Here is a 19,296-nt window from a genome sequence, read left to right as displayed (position 1 = left end):
TACAGAGCTGCTGGAGAGGGTCCAGAAAAGGGTCAGTAACGTGAGTGAGAGACTGGAGCATCTCATAAGGGAAGGCTGAAAGAACAGAGACTGTTCAGCCTGGAGAAGAGAATGATCAGGTGAATTGTATCCATGGATATAAATACCTGGAGGGGCACAGAGGGTGGAACCAGGCCCTTTTTAGTTGTGCCCAGCGACAAGACAAGAGGCAATGGGCACAATCTGACACACAGATTTTCCCCTGTAAAGATCTGGGAATACTTTTTTCCTGTAAGGGTGACTGAGCACTGGCACAAGTTTCCCAGAGCTATTGTGAAATCTCCATCCTTGGAGATACTCAAAAGGCATCTGGATGAAAGAATTCCTTTCATTGCTGTGTTCTACTTCACAATCCTCTTCTGAGATTTGGACAATTTTCAAAAAAGGTTTTCTGTTCTACCACTGGACTATGGGGACCTTCTGACACTAAATTCAATCCCTAAATCACAGGTGAGTGTCAATACCTGGAGTGTCAATAACTCACTGACTGCTTCCCATGCAAACCAGACCTTCCCTCAGCTGCCTGCCCAGAGCTAGCTGGCTGTGTGCCTCACTCCTGCCTCTTGCACAGCTGGGTCCACATCCTGCACAGCACAACAGCAAAAACCCAGAAGAGTTCTCTGAGTAGAATGGCTTTGTTGTTGGCCACTGGAAAGGCAATGTCCCCAAAGTCAGGTGATCTAGACCAGTACTCTCAGCTATAGAATCAGAGAATCGTGGCTCTAGGTGGGGTGGGGTGTGGGGAAGTGCACTGCCTCACCAGGGCAGGGCCTGACCTGCCCTTCCCATATTTTTGCCATTTTTATTTTTCCCATGTTTTTTCTCCTCAGAGTCATCTGATCTTCATGCATCCCAAAATGTCTCAGGACATCAATCTTCCCAGTCTCTCACACCTGGGTACAGGAAAAGTCCTGGTTAGCCAGGACTGATGATACATTATGGAGAGTGGCTGGGCAAATTATTCCCACTGTTCCCTCAGTGGCCTCAGGTGAATTCTGTCTGGCCTCAAAGATTTGTGCGTGTCTAAAATCAGCAGGTGACTGATAATTGCTGACTAATTCCTCCTGGATTGCAGGGAGTCCATTCTGACTAACAGCTTTAGGGGCTGGTTGCCCTGAGGATAACCACTCCTTCTGTTGATGACTGAGACAAAGAAGGTGTTAAGTACCTCAGCCTAAATCTGATGGGATACAAATCAGCTCACATGGCTGTGCTCTGTTCCTAAAACAAGACCCATCTCTCTCCAGCAGCACCAGTAAATCCCCTTCCCTCCTCTCCATCAGCATTGTCCAGGCATGTCTGCCACCCCCAGTGCTCGTGGTGTTTTGGACTAAATGTGCAAGGTATTTATAATGAACTGCAAGTGCCTGAGTGAGGATGTATTGGTAGAGAGCATCTGGGACTGCATGCTGACATGATGTGTTTGTGCATACATCCAAGTATTTGTATAGGTATTACTGAAAAGAGGATTTTCCTGCCATTTGTAAGCAGGTGTGCTGGTTTCACTTGGAAGACATTTCAAATCAGTTGTTCTTCCTAGGGTTAAGGATAATTTAAGATGCCAGCAAAAGCAGGGAGCATCTTACCCACTGGCACTAACCTGCAGATGAGGAGTTTCAGCAGGTATAACACATCACAGGGTTCACAAGAACAGTTTTTAGAGAATCTCCCACTTATTTCCAATCTGAAGTGTGTGCACAGAGGCACACAGGCACATGCCTCTCTGTGTGTGTGTGTGTGTGCCCACTCTTCCTGATACCCCTAAAGCTGCCTCACATCTGTCAGAGCCATCAACTTAAAAAGCCCATGTAGAGCCCAGCCTCCCCTGCTCCAATGTTTAGCTGACCACCCTGCTGTGCCTGTCACCCTCCTCACCTCTTCTACATCTGCACTTCTGCTTTCAGGGTTAAACCAAAACTGCCAAAAGGTTTTAATAATGCTAGTTTATGTTTTAACATCCTGTTTTATCTATTGTACTACTGGGATAGCTGCAGCACACACATACCAAGCAATCCATCTCAGGTCGAGCAGTGAGTCGGTGGGAAAGCCAGCAATAAAATCCATAAGTCCTGAATCCAAGTTCTTTAAGTGCTTTGACTAGTCCAGATTCCCTCCTTAACACCCTTGGAAGATTGTTTATAGAAGATGTATTCATATAGCCACTAAGACATCAAAATTTTCTAATTATATCTAGTCATGTCAAATGACAATTATGCCCTTAGTTCAGTTTGCCAGACAATGCTTCACCAAAGAGGGTTTGCCAAAATATTTTTGACCGAAGAAAGAGGAGGCATCTGTAGCATCTGCAGGCGAGATCGTATAAAATGTCCCTGCAACACGTCTGCCCTGGCTCCACAGAAAGCTCCAAGGTAAGAGATGGGGTCTGCAGGCTGCCAGGAAGGGATGGCAGCCTAATGTGCCACCACATTCCTGCTGCCTCCGGTGCTCCTGTGCAGGAGGGGACTCCATTACAAATCTGTTTTCAAGGCACCTGCATGTTTTCACTCTTGATTTTTGTGCAGAAGCAATTTGGGAATTGCCATTTCTGTTTTACAGCACTGACCAGCTGCCAGCCCACGAGCCACACATCTGGTGTTACAAGAGGTAAGAAGCTGATTTACTAATTTATAGGGACAGAGACAGATCCTTGTGGGTGGGGTGTCAGGAAGGTTCACTGGTTCACCCTATATGCAAACCTGGTGGGATTGCAGTACAAAGTGGTGAGGGTACCCAAGGCTGTGTTTGAAGCCTCTGGGTACTGATGAAAGAACAGAAAATCCCCATGGGGACATTCTTCACTCCTGCTTAACTGACCTTACAGAAACAAAGGAGTGCTGCTTACCCATCTTTGCTACAGCAGGAGAATGGGACCAGATAAGCACAGCTGGGAAAAATGCAAAATCCTGTATTCTGCTTAAGACTATATTAATTACTAAATCATCTGAAAATACAGACCTTCTAACCACCTTTGGAGAGTGCAAGAATTCTCAGCTTTCTTTGATATCCATTTTCTTACTCCAGACAAAAAATATATTTATTACCTAAAGAATAAAGAGGGAATAAATTTTACTAAAGTAGCTAGAGGATTTTCAAGAGCAGTTAGCTAAATTTAGGTACCTTAAATGTTTAATAAATCAAAACTTTTGAGAATTCTTGTGTTCCTAGATTTTTTAAGTAAATATTTATTTGAGATCTTAATAAAACCTTGGAAATTCCAGTTTCAGGGACTGAATTTTATTTCACCCAAGTCAGAATTTTGTGTCTGAAATTATTTAAGTATTGTAGTGAAGGGTGACAAATGCATAGAGCAAATTAATTGTGGCAGAAGATTAAAAGGTCACAAAGCCTGCACTCTTTTTTTTTTTTTCCAGTGGAGAACTTCATTAGCAAAATTTATTAATTACCCTACCATTAAATAGGTAAATGTCTCACAGATTCATTGTTTTCCAAGACTGTAGGTCATCTATACTACAGTTTTCAGTAGTTTTATTTCACTGTTCATCCTTTTTGCAATTTCTTCTATTTCCATTCCTAATAGTGAGGTCTTAGTGAAACTTGTTCAATAAATTGACTCTTGTCTTACAGGCACAGTATTCTTAAAGCACCAAATCCATAGTTCTGACAAGGTCACCAATGAATGTTTGAAGACCTAGACTGCATCCATGAAAGCCTCTAATTTTGACATAAAATTAAGTTACTAGTTATCTCATGTTAAAATACCCTGAGTATGAAAAGACACCAAGGCACAGGATGAAATTTTTCCCAAAACTTACAGAATAAATAATCAGTACCACATTTTTCTCCTCAGACTCATCTGCTGGCATATCCTCAGTAAACTGCAGACATGGCCTCTGGAGATGCTGAGATGGCTGTTTTTGGGGAGGCAGCTCCTTACCTCCGAAAATCAGAAAAGGAGAGAATTGCAGCCCAGAACAAACCTTTCGATGCCAAGTCATCTGTCTTCGTGGTTCATCCCAAAGAATCCTTTGTGAAAGGGACAATCACGAGCAGGGAATCGGGAAAAGTCACTGTCAAGACTGAGGGGGGAGAGGTGAGTCAAAAACAAGGCTCAAGGACAACATTTTCTTCCCTCACTGCATTCTTAGCTGACATATGAGGATCTTTTGTTTCCTTGGCAGACCCTGACTGTGAAGGATGACCAAATCTTCTCCATGAACCCTCCCAAGTATGACAAAATCGAGGACATGGCCATGATGACCCACCTGCACGAACCCGCTGTGCTGTACAACCTCAAAGAGCGTTACGCAGCCTGGATGATCTACGTAAGTGGCAGCAGCAGCTTCCTCTGGGCAGCCTCAGGAGCTGCTGGGCCAGGCTCAGGGGAAGCCAAGGTGCTGTGTCCCTTCCTTGCAGACCTACTCGGGTCTCTTCTGCGTCACTGTCAACCCCTACAAGTGGCTGCCGGTGTACAACCCCGAGGTGGTGTTGGCCTACCGAGGCAAGAAGCGCCAGGAGGCCCCTCCACACATCTTCTCCATCTCTGACAACGCCTATCAGTTCATGCTGACTGGTGAGTGCTTGACCTCCCTCACAGCAATCTAACCAAAAAAACCCTGCTGATCTCACTGGAGCATGTGACAAGCCAGCTGGAGCCACCAAGAAGCATGATTGTGAACTTGGTCCATCTATGTAGCAAACAATTTCAAGTGAAACTGACCTATGAGCATTCATGAATTTATCATGGTGAATTATTTGTTAATTATTGTACAAAATTCTACACACCCCTACTGCAGAAACAGTACTTGGCTCAGTTCTCTAAATTTTTTCACTGATAAGAAAGAAAAAGTTATTTTTTCTTGTATTTTGAGCTTGGGTAAGTACTTTTGTTTCATTTCATGAGGAAAATTACGTGAAGGGCAAGTGATACACAGCTTGTCTCAGGTTCAGATGCCTCTGACTGTTCAGTATGTCCATTTGGGCTTATGTTTAATACTACTAGGACATAGAAGGGAATGGGGTAGTCCTGGACTTTTTGAAGAATCCCCAGCTTTGGTTTGCAGTTTTACTTCTCATTCAGCTTAGCATTACCCAGGTCAGCCGCTAACATATCTCCCATTGTTCTGCTTTCACAGATCGGGAGAACCAGTCCATCCTGATCACGTACGTACACCCCCTGCGCGGGTCCCTGCGGGGCTGCCCGGTGCCAGGGCACCTCCTGCCTGACCACGCACCCTCTGCTTCTCTCTTGCCTTTGGCAGCGGAGAATCCGGGGCCGGGAAGACTGTGAACACCAAGCGTGTCATCCAGTACTTTGCAACAATTGCAGCCAGTGGAGAGAAGAAGAAGGAGGAGAAATCAGGCAAAATGCAGGTGAGTCAGGAAGGGCAGACTGAGTTCTTGGCCTGTCAGAGCCCTGTCAACCAAGTGCAGTGACTGAATAATGATGTTCCTGCAGGGGACACTTGAGGATCAAATCATCAGTGCCAACCCACTGCTGGAGGCCTTTGGAAATGCCAAGACCGTGAGGAATGACAACTCCTCACGCTTTGTGAGTTCTTGCTTTGCATAAAATCTCTCCTCTTAATGGCAACACACATGATGCCTGAGCAGTTCTTCATGCAAAGCAGAAGACATCCAGGCTGACCTGCTGCTGTTTCTGCTTAACAGGGCAAATTCATCAGAATCCACTTTGGTGCCACAGGCAAACTGGCTTCTGCTGACATTGAAACTTGTAAGAGATTCTCCTGGACTGTTCTCATCCCTTCCCAAAATCCCATCTCCATGTACATTCCCACAAGTGTCTAACTCTTTCAACCTCCCTGGGCAGATCTGCTGGAGAAGTCCAGAGTCACTTTCCAGCTCAAGGCGGAAAGGAGCTACCACATCTTTTATCAGATCATGTCCAACAAGAAGCCAGAGCTAATCGGTAGGAGACATCCCTGAGCTTCTGAGAGGAAAATATCTGAGCAACATTCCACTATTTTACAAGATTAATTAAATTTAACCCATAAACACATTTGTTTTCAGAAATGCTCCTCATTACCACCAACCCATTTGACTACCCTTTTGTGAGTCAAGGGGAGATCACTGTTCCTAGCATTGATGACAAGGAGGAGTTGATGGCAACAGATGTAAGTAATGTACAGAACAGGTCAACAGACACAGGTCATACATCAGATAACATGCCAGTATTTCACTTTGTTCATTGCATTACCAGAGTGCCATTGACATCCTGGGCTTCACTGCTGATGAAAAGACAGCCATCTACAAGCTGACAGGGGCTGTCATGCACTATGGGAACCTGAAATTCAAGCAGAAACCAAGAGAGGAACAAGCAGAGCCTGAAGGCACAGAAGGTATTATCAAACTCAGTAATTAACCCTCTGTAAGCCACTACATACTTGAATGACAGCAAAAGTTTTTCACTGTTGGACTTTAGATCCCAAGGAAAACAATCATCTAGGAAAAAACAGCTGTCCCTTGTCCTTAGTACATCAGATTTCCTGATTTCAGGATTTACATATCTTATGCTATGAACAATTAATACTTTAAACTTATCTTCATACTCATTCAAGAAGTAAGGAGTTATGGATGTTCCTTTAGTTGTACCTTTGCTGGAATATGGCTTGTAATTGTGAAACAGCCCAGTGATTCATTTGAACATGATAGGGAACCATGTTCCCATGCACCTTCACCTATCAGATGCTCAGTAAAGTCAGCTGTAAGAGGTGTTATTTCATTCCTTTCCTTTGTTGGCACAGGGCCTACAACCCCATCTTCAGTTCTGTGAGCAATGCCTCCTCTTTTTAAAGGACAAGGCAGGTGGGGAGCACCACCGGTAACTGGATGAAGCTCAACGAGTTTTATTGAATATCAGAAACAAAAGCTCAGAAAAGGCTGTGGATCTGAAGGAGAACAGAGATATTGTCTCTGTGTTCCACTCTAACTCTTTTGTTAGATCACCTGAATGTAGATCAGTACCTGACTGTTGTCACTGCAGCTCCTGAGCTGTGTGTATACTGCACATATTCAGACTAGCAAGCTTCAGTTTTCAGTTTTGTGCCAGGAGATTTTTGAAAACTTCATTACTTTCTGCATGCTCCAGTAAAGAATTTAAAACAATTTTTTTTAAGAAAAGCTCAATATGCATAATAGCAAGTGTGATGTTACAAAGATTCCCTCTATGAGAGTCTATCAAAAGTTTTCGAAGAACATAAATCTGAACCATTCAGCCTTTAGGGAATGCTCTAGGATTCAAAGCCTACTGCACATAAAATTCTTCCTTTTTCCTCTGGCTTTTCAGTTGCTGACAAGGCTGCCTACCTGATGGGTCTGAACTCAGCAGACCTGCTCAAGGCCCTCTGCTACCCCCGAGTCAAGGTGGGGAATGAATACGTCACCAAGGGCCAAACAGCACAGCAGGTAAGAAACACGTTGTAACCTGGAACCATGTGTAGAATGAATATCATTTTGATTCTCCTCTGCCTTGTATTGTAACTCCAGGTATTTTTTTTCCTGTAGGTGCACAATGCTGTGGGTGCTCTGGCAAAGGCACTTTATGAGAGAATGTTCCTGTGGATGGTTGTTCGCATCAACGAACAGCTGGACACGAAGCAGCCCAGGCAGTACTTCATTGGTGTGCTGGACATTGCTGGCTTTGAGATCTTTGATGTAAGTAAGATTTAGTAAGAACTATTTGGAAGTGACAGCTGAATGTTATGATCAATTTGAGAGACATTTTTAAAGAGAACATAATATTATCACATGATTGATGTTATTTGTCTTTTTTAAGTTAAAAAAAGGACCTTTCAAAGGACTTGTGCTATTTCAAGATGTGCAAACTCAAAGGTACAAAATGGTCCAATCAAAAAAGTTCATTGTTTATATAATCAGGTCCATGACAGTATAAAAACATGTAGTCATGATAGTCCTAAGCTTAGGTTTTTTCTCCTGGTAACTTGGTCTCATTTTAAACAGGATGTATAATTTATCTTTAAATTTTATCAATTAAAAAAAGTTCATTGTGGACAATTCATTTGATGCTTTTCTCTTTTTCATAATGTCATAAAACAGACTGAAGAAATGCGTGGGAAATCAAGTTAACTGCATTCACTATTTTTAAAAGAGGAGGTCTTGCAATTATTACTGCATCTTCAAATATGTGTCTTTCTTATTTTATTTCCAGTTTAACAGCTTTGAGCAGCTGTGCATCAACTTCACCAATGAGAAACTGCAACAGTTCTTCAACCACCACATGTTCGTGCTGGAGCAGGAGGAGTACAAGAAGGAGGGAATTGAATGGACATTCATTGATTTTGGGATGGACCTGGCTGCCTGCATTGAGCTCATTGAGAAGGTATCCTTCCTGTTCAAATCAGTTATATGCATGGAATCTCTGTAATTACTTGGTCTCATTTTCCAAAGGGATCTTCTATGTTCATGTTTCCCTTGTGCTGGGTAGCCAAGAGCTGGAACAGCACTCCAGATGTTTCTTCTCAGATTGAGTAGAGGGGAAGGATCAACTCCTTTGATCTATTAGCAGCACAGTGTAGCTGAGGATGAGTTGGTGGCTTTGCTGCAATGGCTCATGTTCAACTTGTCTGACACATCTGTGTGTGCTCTGAGTTCCGCTGAATAAGAAGGCAGTGCTCTGATTTTTACAGAACACATTGTCAACACAAACAAAATTAATTTCTATTTTTTTATGAGTAATTTTGTGTCCAAAAATGTAAGTATCAGTGTGATCAATCCCACTTTCTAGAAGAAAATGTCTCAGTCTATGTTCCATTACTGTGCCTAGGTGAAGATCATTATTGCCTTGAAAGATAAATTACAATTGGTTTCTTCTTGTGATTTCTCCCAGCCCATGGGCATCTTCTCCATCCTGGAAGAGGAGTGCATGTTCCCCAAGGCAACTGACACCTCTTTCAAGAACAAGCTCTATGACCAGCACCTGGGCAAGTCCAGCAACTTCCAGAAGCCCAAACCTACCAAAGGCAAGGTTGAGGCCCACTTCTCCCTGGTGCACTATGCTGGCACAGTGGACTACAACATCACTGGGTGGCTGGAGAAGAACAAGGACCCTTTGAATGAAACTGTCATTGGGCTGTACCAGAAATCATCTGTGAAGACCCTGGCTTTACTCTTTGCCAACTATGGTGGAGCAGATGCAGGTTGGTTCTTTGAATTCCATGTTTTTTTCCTGATGTACGGCTTGCAAAAAAGAATGAAAAAGGCAAAAAAAAAAAAAATCTAAAATCTGTTTTATTTTCAATTTAGCTGAGGCAAGTGCTGGTGCTGGCAAGAAAGGTGCCAAGAAGAAGGGTTCTTCTTTCCAGACTGTCTCAGCTCTTTTTCGGGTACAGTAGAGAATTCATTCTTTTTTCCTAAGACAAGGAGTAAACCCACCAATTACTATGGCTAGTCTTGTTTTGGCTTGGTTCTGTTAAAAGATTCTGAAGTTCTTGGGCCACATTCTTCTAGGAATAAATCTAATCAATCTACTCATACTTCATTTCACTGAATGCATAGTTTTTCCATTTGTTTAAGGCTGGCATTCATCTCAGCATACGTACAAGATAAATGTATAATCTAGACATTTAAAACTCAGCTTGTTGGTTTATCTCTCTGGGTACATCCAATGGAAGATGGATATCCTTTCAAATGAAGGCACTCCACTAGAGTCAGTGAAATGTATTAAATTAGTATATTTAAGAGTACAGTCTTTCCTAAACATTACTCAAATTACTAAGTTAATTATACCAAAGATCTGTGGAAAGCCAGAAAAACTGGTGCAGAGAGCTTGAGTTCAGGATTCTGCTAATTTTTGTATAGTATCTCATTTCAGAGGACTTGATGCCTACAGCAGAAATGACATTTGCTAATATCAGCTTTTCTTAATGACTCTCCCAGGAGAATTTAAACAAGCTGATGACCAACCTCAGAAGCACCCACCCCCATTTTGTACGGTGCATCATTCCAAATGAAACTAAAACACCTGGTAAGAAACTTACATGTACATTGAAGGTTTTCAGTGTGGTGCAGCTCTTCTCCACTGTATTGCAGAACATGGCATGTATTTGTGCTCTGCATTGCCAGGTGCCATGGAGCATGAGCTGGTGCTGCATCAGCTGCGCTGTAATGGCGTGCTGGAAGGGATCAGGATCTGCAGGAAAGGATTTCCCAACAGAGTTCTGTATGCAGATTTTAAACAAAGGTCAGACTTCATCCACTTACTGGATCACCTTGTCCCTCTTAAATAGCTTTTGAAATCTAACCTTCCCTTCCTGTGCCTAAAGCGATCTCTAATGTTTCAGTTTAACAAGTGCTGTTTGTTCTCAACAGTTCTTAAGACTCTTTCTTGCCATGTACCTGCTAGCTGGTCTCAACAACAGACCTCTTCATATGCATAGAATCACTTAGGTTGGAAAAAACCCTTAACATTCTGGAGTTGAAAGAAAGTCCTTCCATTTTCTTCCTCAGATACAAAGTATTAAATGCCAGTGCTATCCCAGAGGGACAGTTCATTGACAGCAAGAAAGCTTGTGAGAAACTTCTTGGATCAATTGATATAGACCATACTCAATACAAATTTGGTCACACTAAGGTAAAAGATTGTTTGCTTCAAGTGCTACGTGGTTTTGGTTTGCACGGCTTGATACTGACACACAGATATTCCAGATAGCACATGAAATTATCCAATAGGGTATAAGAAACAGTGTAAAATAAATAAATCAGATTCTTGATTACTCAACACTTGAATAAACTGAAATTCATGGTCATAGGATGATTTAATTAAGTTTTAATCAAGTTCCTAATTTAAGACAAAGTTGTAGGAGAAAAGAATCATGAATGAATAAAAATGAAAGAAAAATGTCTGGCTATTATAGTTCCTCAACTGCAAGTAACCGGAAGCTTGGAATTATAAAAGAATGTCTGCCACTACATATATTCTTTGTGGTTTTGCTTTTAACTTCCATAGTGCATGTCATGGGGGGCAAGGTATGAGGTTATGTTAAAGAAGTACAGACACTGCATCTATATTCTTGTTCTTACCCAAGGTGTTCTTCAAAGCTGGGCTGGTGGGCCTTTTGGAAGAGATGAGGGATGAGAAGCTGGCACAGCTCATCACCCGCACCCAGGCCAGGTGCAGGGGCTACCTGATGAGGGTGGAGTACCAGAAAATGGTGGAGAGAAGGTAGACTTTTCTTCAAATCAGGCTCACTGTACTTTGCTTATTGTATCATCATGGTGTAAATATTGAATTATTAATTTGACTTACCTTTCAGGGAGTCCATCTTCTGCATCCAGTACAACATTCGTGCATTCATGAATGTCAAGCACTGGCCATGGATGAAGCTGTTCTTCAAGATCAAGCCCTTGCTGAAGAGTGCAGAGTCTGAGAAGGAGATGGCCAACATGAAACAAGAGTTTGAGAAAACCAAGGAAGAGCTTGCGAAGTCTGAGGCAAAGCGGAAGGAGCTTGAGGAGAAAATGGTGAAACTTGTGCAGGAGAAAAATGACCTGCAGCTCCAGGTTCAGTCTGTGAGTACCACCAGTAGGCATTGTCCTAATTCTACTGTGACTATCAGGTTGCTATTTACAATAGCAGTTTGCTATATTTTCAAACCACATAGAAACTTTGATTTAGTTCAGTTTAATTGTAATTCTTTCAGTGGTGCTTTCAAAGGTAAAACTAGCTTCTGTAAGGACTGTGAGGTATTTGTAGTCAAAATATTACATGGGTGAAACTTGTCTACGGTGTATACTGAGATATTCTTATGATCATGCACTTTGATCCAATGTTTGATATCATGAGATAATATTGGATTCTATACGCTGCACAAATACATAAATAATCATATCTTCAGGTAGAGTGAAATGGAATTTACTTGGTTTTAGCTTTTAAACCTGGCTGTTTCAAAACTAACAATATAAAATCAATTCTATATTATATGTCATTCTGTGGGAATATGAATCAAATTTTAAACTACAAAATGGCTATCCAAGACCCTGCACTATGAAGATTAAGTATTTCAATATTCCCTGAAAAAGCATATCCCTAAAAATGGCATCTCCCTACCAGGAAGCTGATGCTTTGGCTGATGCTGAGGAAAGGTGTGACCAGCTCATCAAAACCAAAATCCAGCTCGAAGCCAAAGTCAAGGAGGTGACTGAAAGGGCTGAGGATGAAGAGGAAATTAATGCTGAGCTGACAGCCAAGAAGAGGAAGCTGGAGGATGAATGTTCAGAGCTGAAGAAAGATATTTCAGAAGAAAATCAAGGAGCTGCAGGCAAGTGTCTGTTCCTTCCCCTGCCTTGCTCAGGCTCAGCTCAGGCAGGAGGAGGGCACGGGTGTGAAGGGTCCCTGCTGTTCTGCAGGCCCGCATTGAGGAGCTGGAGGAGGAAATTGAGGCAGAGCGAACCTCTCGCGCTAAAGCAGAGAAGCATCGCGCTGACCTGTCCAGGGAGCTGGAGGAGATCAGCGAGCGCCTGGAAGAAGCAGGAGGGGCCACAGCAGCTCAGGTGGAGATGAACAAGAAGCGTGAGGCAGAGTTCCAGAAGATGCGCCGTGACCTGGAAGAGGCCACGCTGCAGCACGAAGCCACGGCTGCCGCCCTGCGCAAGAAGCACGCGGACAGCACAGCTGAGCTGGGCGAGCAGATCGACAACCTGCAACGCGTGAAGCAGAAGCTGGAGAATTCCTTTTCATTGGTCATAAAAATGAGCCAAACACCTGAACTAAAAACCTGTCTGTATGGGTTGATACACTATATAACACTAGAAGGTTTTCGGTGGAAATATATATATATTATATATAAAACATGATCTAAATAATATTAAGAAATGTATATTGAATAATAAACGATAAATATTTTACACATAGAGATATACAGAACTATGTAGGTGTACAAATATACCAAATATGGATACTATATACATATATATATACACACAGCTAAGAAGTATTATGTGTTGATGTTATGGTATTATGTTCATGTTATATATATTAACATATACTGCCAAATATGTTCTATAGATTTTTAAATATGTTCCAAAATACATTTTGTTATTACCTTTCAGGGAGTCTATCTTCTGCATCCAGTACAATGTCCGTTCATTCATGAATGTCAAGCACTGGCCATGGATGAAGCTGTTCTTCAAGATCAAGCCCTTGCTGAAGAGTGCAGAGTCTGAGAAGGAGATGGCCAACATGAAACAAGAGTTTGAGAAAACCAAGGAAGAGCTTGCGAAGTCTGAGGCAAAGCGGAAGGAGCTTGAGGAGAAAATGGTGAAACTTGTGCAGGAGAAAAATGACCTGCAGCTCCAGGTTCAGTCTGTGAGTACCACCAGTAGGCATTGTCCTAATTCTACTGTGACTATCAGGTTGCTATTTACAATAGCAGTTTGCTATGTTTTCAAACCACATAGAAACTTTGATTTAGTTCAGTTTAATTGTAATTCTTTCAGTGGTGCTTTCAAAGGTATAACTAGCTTCTGTAAGGACTATGAGTATCGCAGATCGACAACCTGCAACGCGTGAAGCAGAAGCTGGAGAAGGAGAAAAGTGAGCTGAAGATGGAGATTGATGACTTGGCCAGCAACATAGAATCTGTGTCTAAAGCCAAGGTACACAATTATTTTTATTAGGAATTTGATAGCACTGTGGTATTTTTTCTTTAATCTTAAATTATTTAATTTTTATCAGGTTGTATTATAAATGGTTTCTCCAAATATCATGTGTAGAAGTATGGGTGCATGTACAGTCCCAAGATGTCAACTGCATCTTCTGGACATATTTTCCTGCTAAAAGAAGGCAGAATAAAGCTATTTACTCTTTTTTTTTGTTTATGTGCAATTGATGTCTAGGCAAATCTGGAGAAGATGTGCCGCACTCTGGAGGACCAGCTGAGCGAATATAAAACAAAGGAAGAGCAGAATCAGCGCATGATTAGCGATCTTAGTGCTCAAAGAGCTCGTCTGCAGACAGAATCTGGTACAGCCCTTCCACCTGTAATTTGGGAATGGGAGAACCCCATAAATTGCTCTCTTGGTTATTAAAATGTTGTCTCAATTACAAACGTTTTCAGGTGAATATGGACGCCAGGTGGAAGAAAAAGATGCTTTAATTTCTCAGCTGTCTAGAGGGAAACAGGCTTTCACCCAGCAGATTGAAGAACTGAAACGGCAGCTAGAAGAAGAGATAAAGGTGAGGATACTCATGTTACATATGAAATAAATATTGGACATAATACTGTTTTTTGTGAAGTGTTCAAGGCTTCAAAATGTGATCTAATTAGAAGTTGAAACCATCCCCTTAGATGGTGCAATCTAGGCCCTTGCAGTGCAGGACTTGCATGTTTTTATGAGGCAGTCAGTTAACCACTATCTCTTTGGGATGTATATCAGTGTATAAGTACCAGTGAGAGAAATTTCCCAGGAAATACCTACTTCTTATTGCCATATTTTTGCAACCAGGCCAAGAATGCCCTGGCCCACGCCCTGCAGTCAGCTCGCCACGACTGTGACTTGCTCCGGGAACAATATGAGGACTGGAGAAGGAGAAGAGTGAGCTGAAGATGGAGATTGATGACTTGGCCAGCAACATGGAGTCTGTCTCCAAAGCCAAGGTACATAAATATTTCTTCTCATTACTTCAAACATAATCAGATATTTATATTTTAACATAGAAATTTGTTAGTCGTATTTTAGAATAAATTACTTCACTTTGCAACTTCAATGTGTGTTTAAACATTTCACTATTATTTAAATCATTTGATCATATAATTTCTTCCACCCTACAATGGGCAGTGAATATACACTTGTGAATGGAAACACAAATTTCATAGAGATATATATCAGTTAACTGAGAAATTTTGGCTTCTGAAGCATTCTTTCTTCCATTATAAGACTTCATATGCTCACAAATTATGAGTTGAACCATTAAACATCTTTCCTTCCGCTTCTCGTGCAAACAGGCAAATCTGGAGAAGATGTGTCGTTCCCTAGAAGATCAGCTCAGTGAGATTAAGACAAAGGAGGAGGAACAGCAGCGTATAATTAATGACATTAGTGCTCAAAGAGCTCGGCTACAAACAGAATCCGGTGAGTCATTTGTGTTTTTAAGAGAATACTGTATATTACCCGGGTTCTTTAAAAGGAAAAAGTAAAACTCAGCTGGAGTATTGGAGGATTGGACATTATCTAAGTTGAACCTGAGCCAAAAATGTGTTTCATGATGAAGCTGGCCAACAGAATCCTGAGAGTATCTCAAGTTGCATTAGGAGAAGCATTGCTAACGGGTTTGCGGAGAGTGATCATTCCCCCTGCTCATCACAAAAGACCTTGCCTGGATTGCTTGGCCTTGTTAAACCTCTTGAGATTCCCATGGGCCATAATCCCTCTGGATTGCATTGTAGTACTAATTCTGTAAACCTAAGGCTTAATGTAAATGTAGAGTAAGGCTGGTGGGATTTTACATGACATGTCATTTCTAGCCTCTAAAAATGCAAGTATAAGTGATTAGGAATCCAGGAAAGAAGTAAAAGTTTGTTTAACTCAAAATATATGTATATGGGCATTTATTATCAAGACTAATACTTTTGCGTAAGTGATAACAAGTTTTTTTTACTCATCTGAACACTCCCAGGTGAATTTTCACGCCAGGTAGATGAGAAAGATGCTCTGATTTCTCAGCTGTCAAGAGGCAAACAGGCTTTCACCCAACAGATTGAGGAACTCAAAAGGCATCTAGAGGAAGAGATAAAGGTAAGAAGGCTCTCCAAATTCTGAGTTGTCTGTTGGACTCATTCTGTCTAGAAGAAGCTTTAGATATGAATGAAATTACATAATTAACAAGATGAAAGGGAGGGAAAAAAACACTTAAGTAATACAGTGTAAGCCTTGTCATACTAGATTTGTTCCTCCTTCCCTGCAGTCTATATCTTAATTGTTTTGCAGACTCCTGGACTTTGCATTTTCATTCAGGAGCTTGCCATTACTCACAGCAGAATCAGTGCCCATCAGCATTCTGTTCAGGAGATCTCCCAGGATATTTCCACTCATTGCCACACTGCTAATCCTCCCACAGGCCAAGAACGCCCTGGCCCACGCCCTGCAGTCCGCTCGCCACGACTGTGACTTGCTCCGGGAACAATATGAGGAGGAGCAGGAGGCCAAGGGGGAGCTGCAGCGAGCCCTGTCCAAGGCCAACAGCGAAGTGTCCCAGTGGAGAACCAAATACGAGACGGACGCGATTCAGCGCACGGAGGAGCTCGAGGAGGCCAAGTATGTGGGGAAGAAGGATGGGAAATGACTGGAGAAGACTGAAACTGGTCAAAGGAAATTGGAATCTCTGAGAGTGGGCTAAGACAAGGGTGGGATAAAAGGCAAGGATATAGTGTATTTGTAAAAAAACGAGAGAGAGAGAGGGAGAGAAAAAGTATAGATTGGAAGAGAAAACATAGTCATTAGAAGTGTTAAGACACACCTAATCCTCCACAGGTGATAGGACAGAGAAAAGGATAAATCCTTACATATTTGTCAAAAGTGCTTGTCTAAAAAATCTCAAATCAACAAAGCTGACCTCCTATGACATTGCAGAACTGAAAACCTTCCAATCTCTAATGGGCAACTGTGCTTGTCTCCTCCCAGGAAGAAGCTGGCCCAGCGCCTGCAGGATGCAGAGGAACATGTTGAGGCTGTCAATGCCAAATGTGCCTCCCTGGAAAAGACAAAGCAGAGGCTGCAGAATGAAGTGGAAGACCTGATGATTGATGTGGAGAGATCCAATGCTGCCTGTGCTGCTCTGGATAAGAAGCAGAAGAACTTTGACAAGGTCTTTTGGCCTCCAGCAGCAGCACTCCTGGCCAGAGCATGGCTCCATGATGGCCACAGCCCTACTCACACCCCGTTTCTCTTCAGATCCTGGCAGAATGGAAGCAGAGGTATGAGGAAACACAGGCTGAGCTGGAGGCCTCGCAGAAGGAGTCGCGCTCTCTCAGCACGGAGCTGTTCAAGATGAAGAATGCCTATGAGGAGTCCTTGGACCACCTGGAAACAATGAAGCGGGAGAACAAGAACCTGCAGCGTAAGTCCCTGGCCCTCTGCTCCTCCCTGGCCTTTCTCACTATCAGCCATTACCACCATTGCTCATGGGTGTGTGCCTGCAGGTCTGCAGAGATGCCTGTCACCTTGGTGGGACAGGACCCTTCCCATTCTGCTCTGTGCCTGACCATGCCATTGATCTTTGTTCCACAGAGGAGATTTCCGACCTCACAGAGCAGATTGCTGAGCAAGGAAAGGCAATTCATGAGCTGGAGAAAGTGAAGAAGCAGGTTGAGCAGGAGAAATCTGAAATCCAGGCTGCTCTGGAGGAAGCTGAGGTACATGACCATAATCACTGGTGTCTGCAGTAAAGAAATGTGGAAATAGAGCTGACAAAGCCTGGCTCCTTCTCTCTTCTGGCTGGGGAGTGCAGACAGCTGAGATCTCTGGAAATATCCTATCCCTAAAAGGAAGAAGTAGGTTTATTGATGTTGTCAATGTTTGTGTCCACTTGTGCAGGCCTCTCTGGAACATGAGGAGGGGAAGATCCTGCGCCTGCAGCTTGAGCTCAACCAGGTGAAGGCTGAGATTGACAGGAAGATAGCAGAGAAAGATGAGGAGATTGACCAGATGAAGAGAAACCACCTCAGAATTGTGGAGTCCTTGCAGAGCAGTTTGGATGCTGAGATCAGGAGCAGGAATGAAGCCCTGAGGCTGAAGAAGAAGATGGAGGGAGACCTGAATGAAATGGAGATCCAGCTGAGCCATGCCAATCGTGTGGCTGCAGAGGCACAGAAGAACCTGAGAAACACACAAGGAGTGCTCAAGGTTCATTCAGCACAGCAACAGAAAGAGAAAAAATGAGACCCATGATATTTTTGCCACTCAAACGACTGATACCTGCTAATTTCTTTTCTCTTTCTTTCCAGGACACCCAGATCCATCTGGATGATGCTCTGAGGACACAGGATGACCTGAAGGAGCAGGTGGCCATGGTGGAGCGCAGAGCAAACCTGCTGCAGGCTGAAATTGAGGAGCTCCGGGCAGCTCTGGAGCAGACGGAGCGGTCGAGGAAATTGGCTGAGCAGGAGCTCCTGGATGCCACTGAACGTGTGCAACTCCTCCACACCCAGGTCAGGGCAGGGAGCAAAGAGCTGTGTTGACACTGACCAAACACAGAGGGCTGGAATTTACCAGAGAATCAGCAGTACTAGAAAGGCCTCTCTACTGATGTCCCCAAGGAAAGGCGTGTTTTGCATCTGTTCCCCAAGCCTACGCTTGACATTTATTCCCAAGGGCTTCTTAGCAGACTCCTAACCTTGTTCCTCCCTCCTCATCCCCTGAAGTCTTTTTCCTTACCTTACAGAGTGCATTGTTCTATCTCTACAGCCAGGGCCTCCTGGCATGAACTCTTGCTTACCCAAGCCCACCTAGAGGTCGGCTGCTCCTCTTGGGAGCAATCCCACCTGAAGGCATCTCCAAAGCTTCAGGTAGGTCTGGATAGAGTCTAGATGGCACATAATATCTGTGAATATCTCTGTTGGCTGTAATGGCTGGTACAAGCATTAACTTCAGAGACTCAGGGACAGGTGCACACTCTCAGGCAGGACCTGCCCTGAGCACAGCTGGGCACTGCCGATGGCACTGAGGGATGACCCTGCCCCCCAGCAAACTCACAGCTCCCTCTGCACTCCAAGGCCACACCAAACTGCCCCTCAGCCTCCACAAGAGCCATTGCTGGAGGTGGGGACAGGGCGGCAGGGAGCTTTGGAGGAGGCCCATGGCAGGAGGATCAGCCCATCACGTGTCTAAAGCTCACATTTTGGGCTCAATGTCAAAAGCCCAAAATAGCCCCAGTCTCCTAAGACTCCTGTGCGGGGTCGTGCCTGTTTGTGGGGGTGATCAGCTTCCACTAATAGTGCCTGAAGACATTCCTGGGCGGGTAGGCTGCCTTCTATGTGGCACTGCAACGTGCTGCCCTGGAGGAGCTGGACACGTGTGCTGCGTCCCAAGGCAGCAGCTGCTATTCTTACCCCAGAGAGACTCACTGCAGCACAGCTCCATTGCCAGCTGAAAGGTTAAACATCAGAAAGGGGCCCGAGCGTGCTCTCCCTGCTCAGAGCCTGAATCCAGAGTGTTCCCCTTTGGAGCCCATGCAATGGCCCTGTGCCAGCCCAGTGCCATGGCCATTCCCTGCTGGGATGTGCTGTCCCATGGGCAGCACAGCAGCTGCCCAGGTACTTCCAGCAG

At 43.5% G+C, this 19,296-nt stretch overlaps 1 pseudogene; it reads left to right on the top strand.

The window, feature by feature from the left end:
- Nucleotides 1-3,868: 3,868 nt before the first annotated feature.
- On the top strand, nt 3,869-18,241 carry LOC121352715 (annotated as a pseudogene).
- The last annotated feature ends 1,055 nt before the right edge of the window (nt 18,242-19,296 follow it).

This window comes from Pyrgilauda ruficollis, unplaced genomic scaffold, assembly GCF_017590135.1.
Source record: "Pyrgilauda ruficollis isolate IOZ18807 unplaced genomic scaffold, ASM1759013v1 scaffold194, whole genome shotgun sequence".
Taxonomy (NCBI): Eukaryota; Metazoa; Chordata; class Aves; order Passeriformes; family Passeridae; genus Pyrgilauda; species Pyrgilauda ruficollis.
This window is presented reverse-complemented; position numbering and strand designations above follow the sequence as displayed.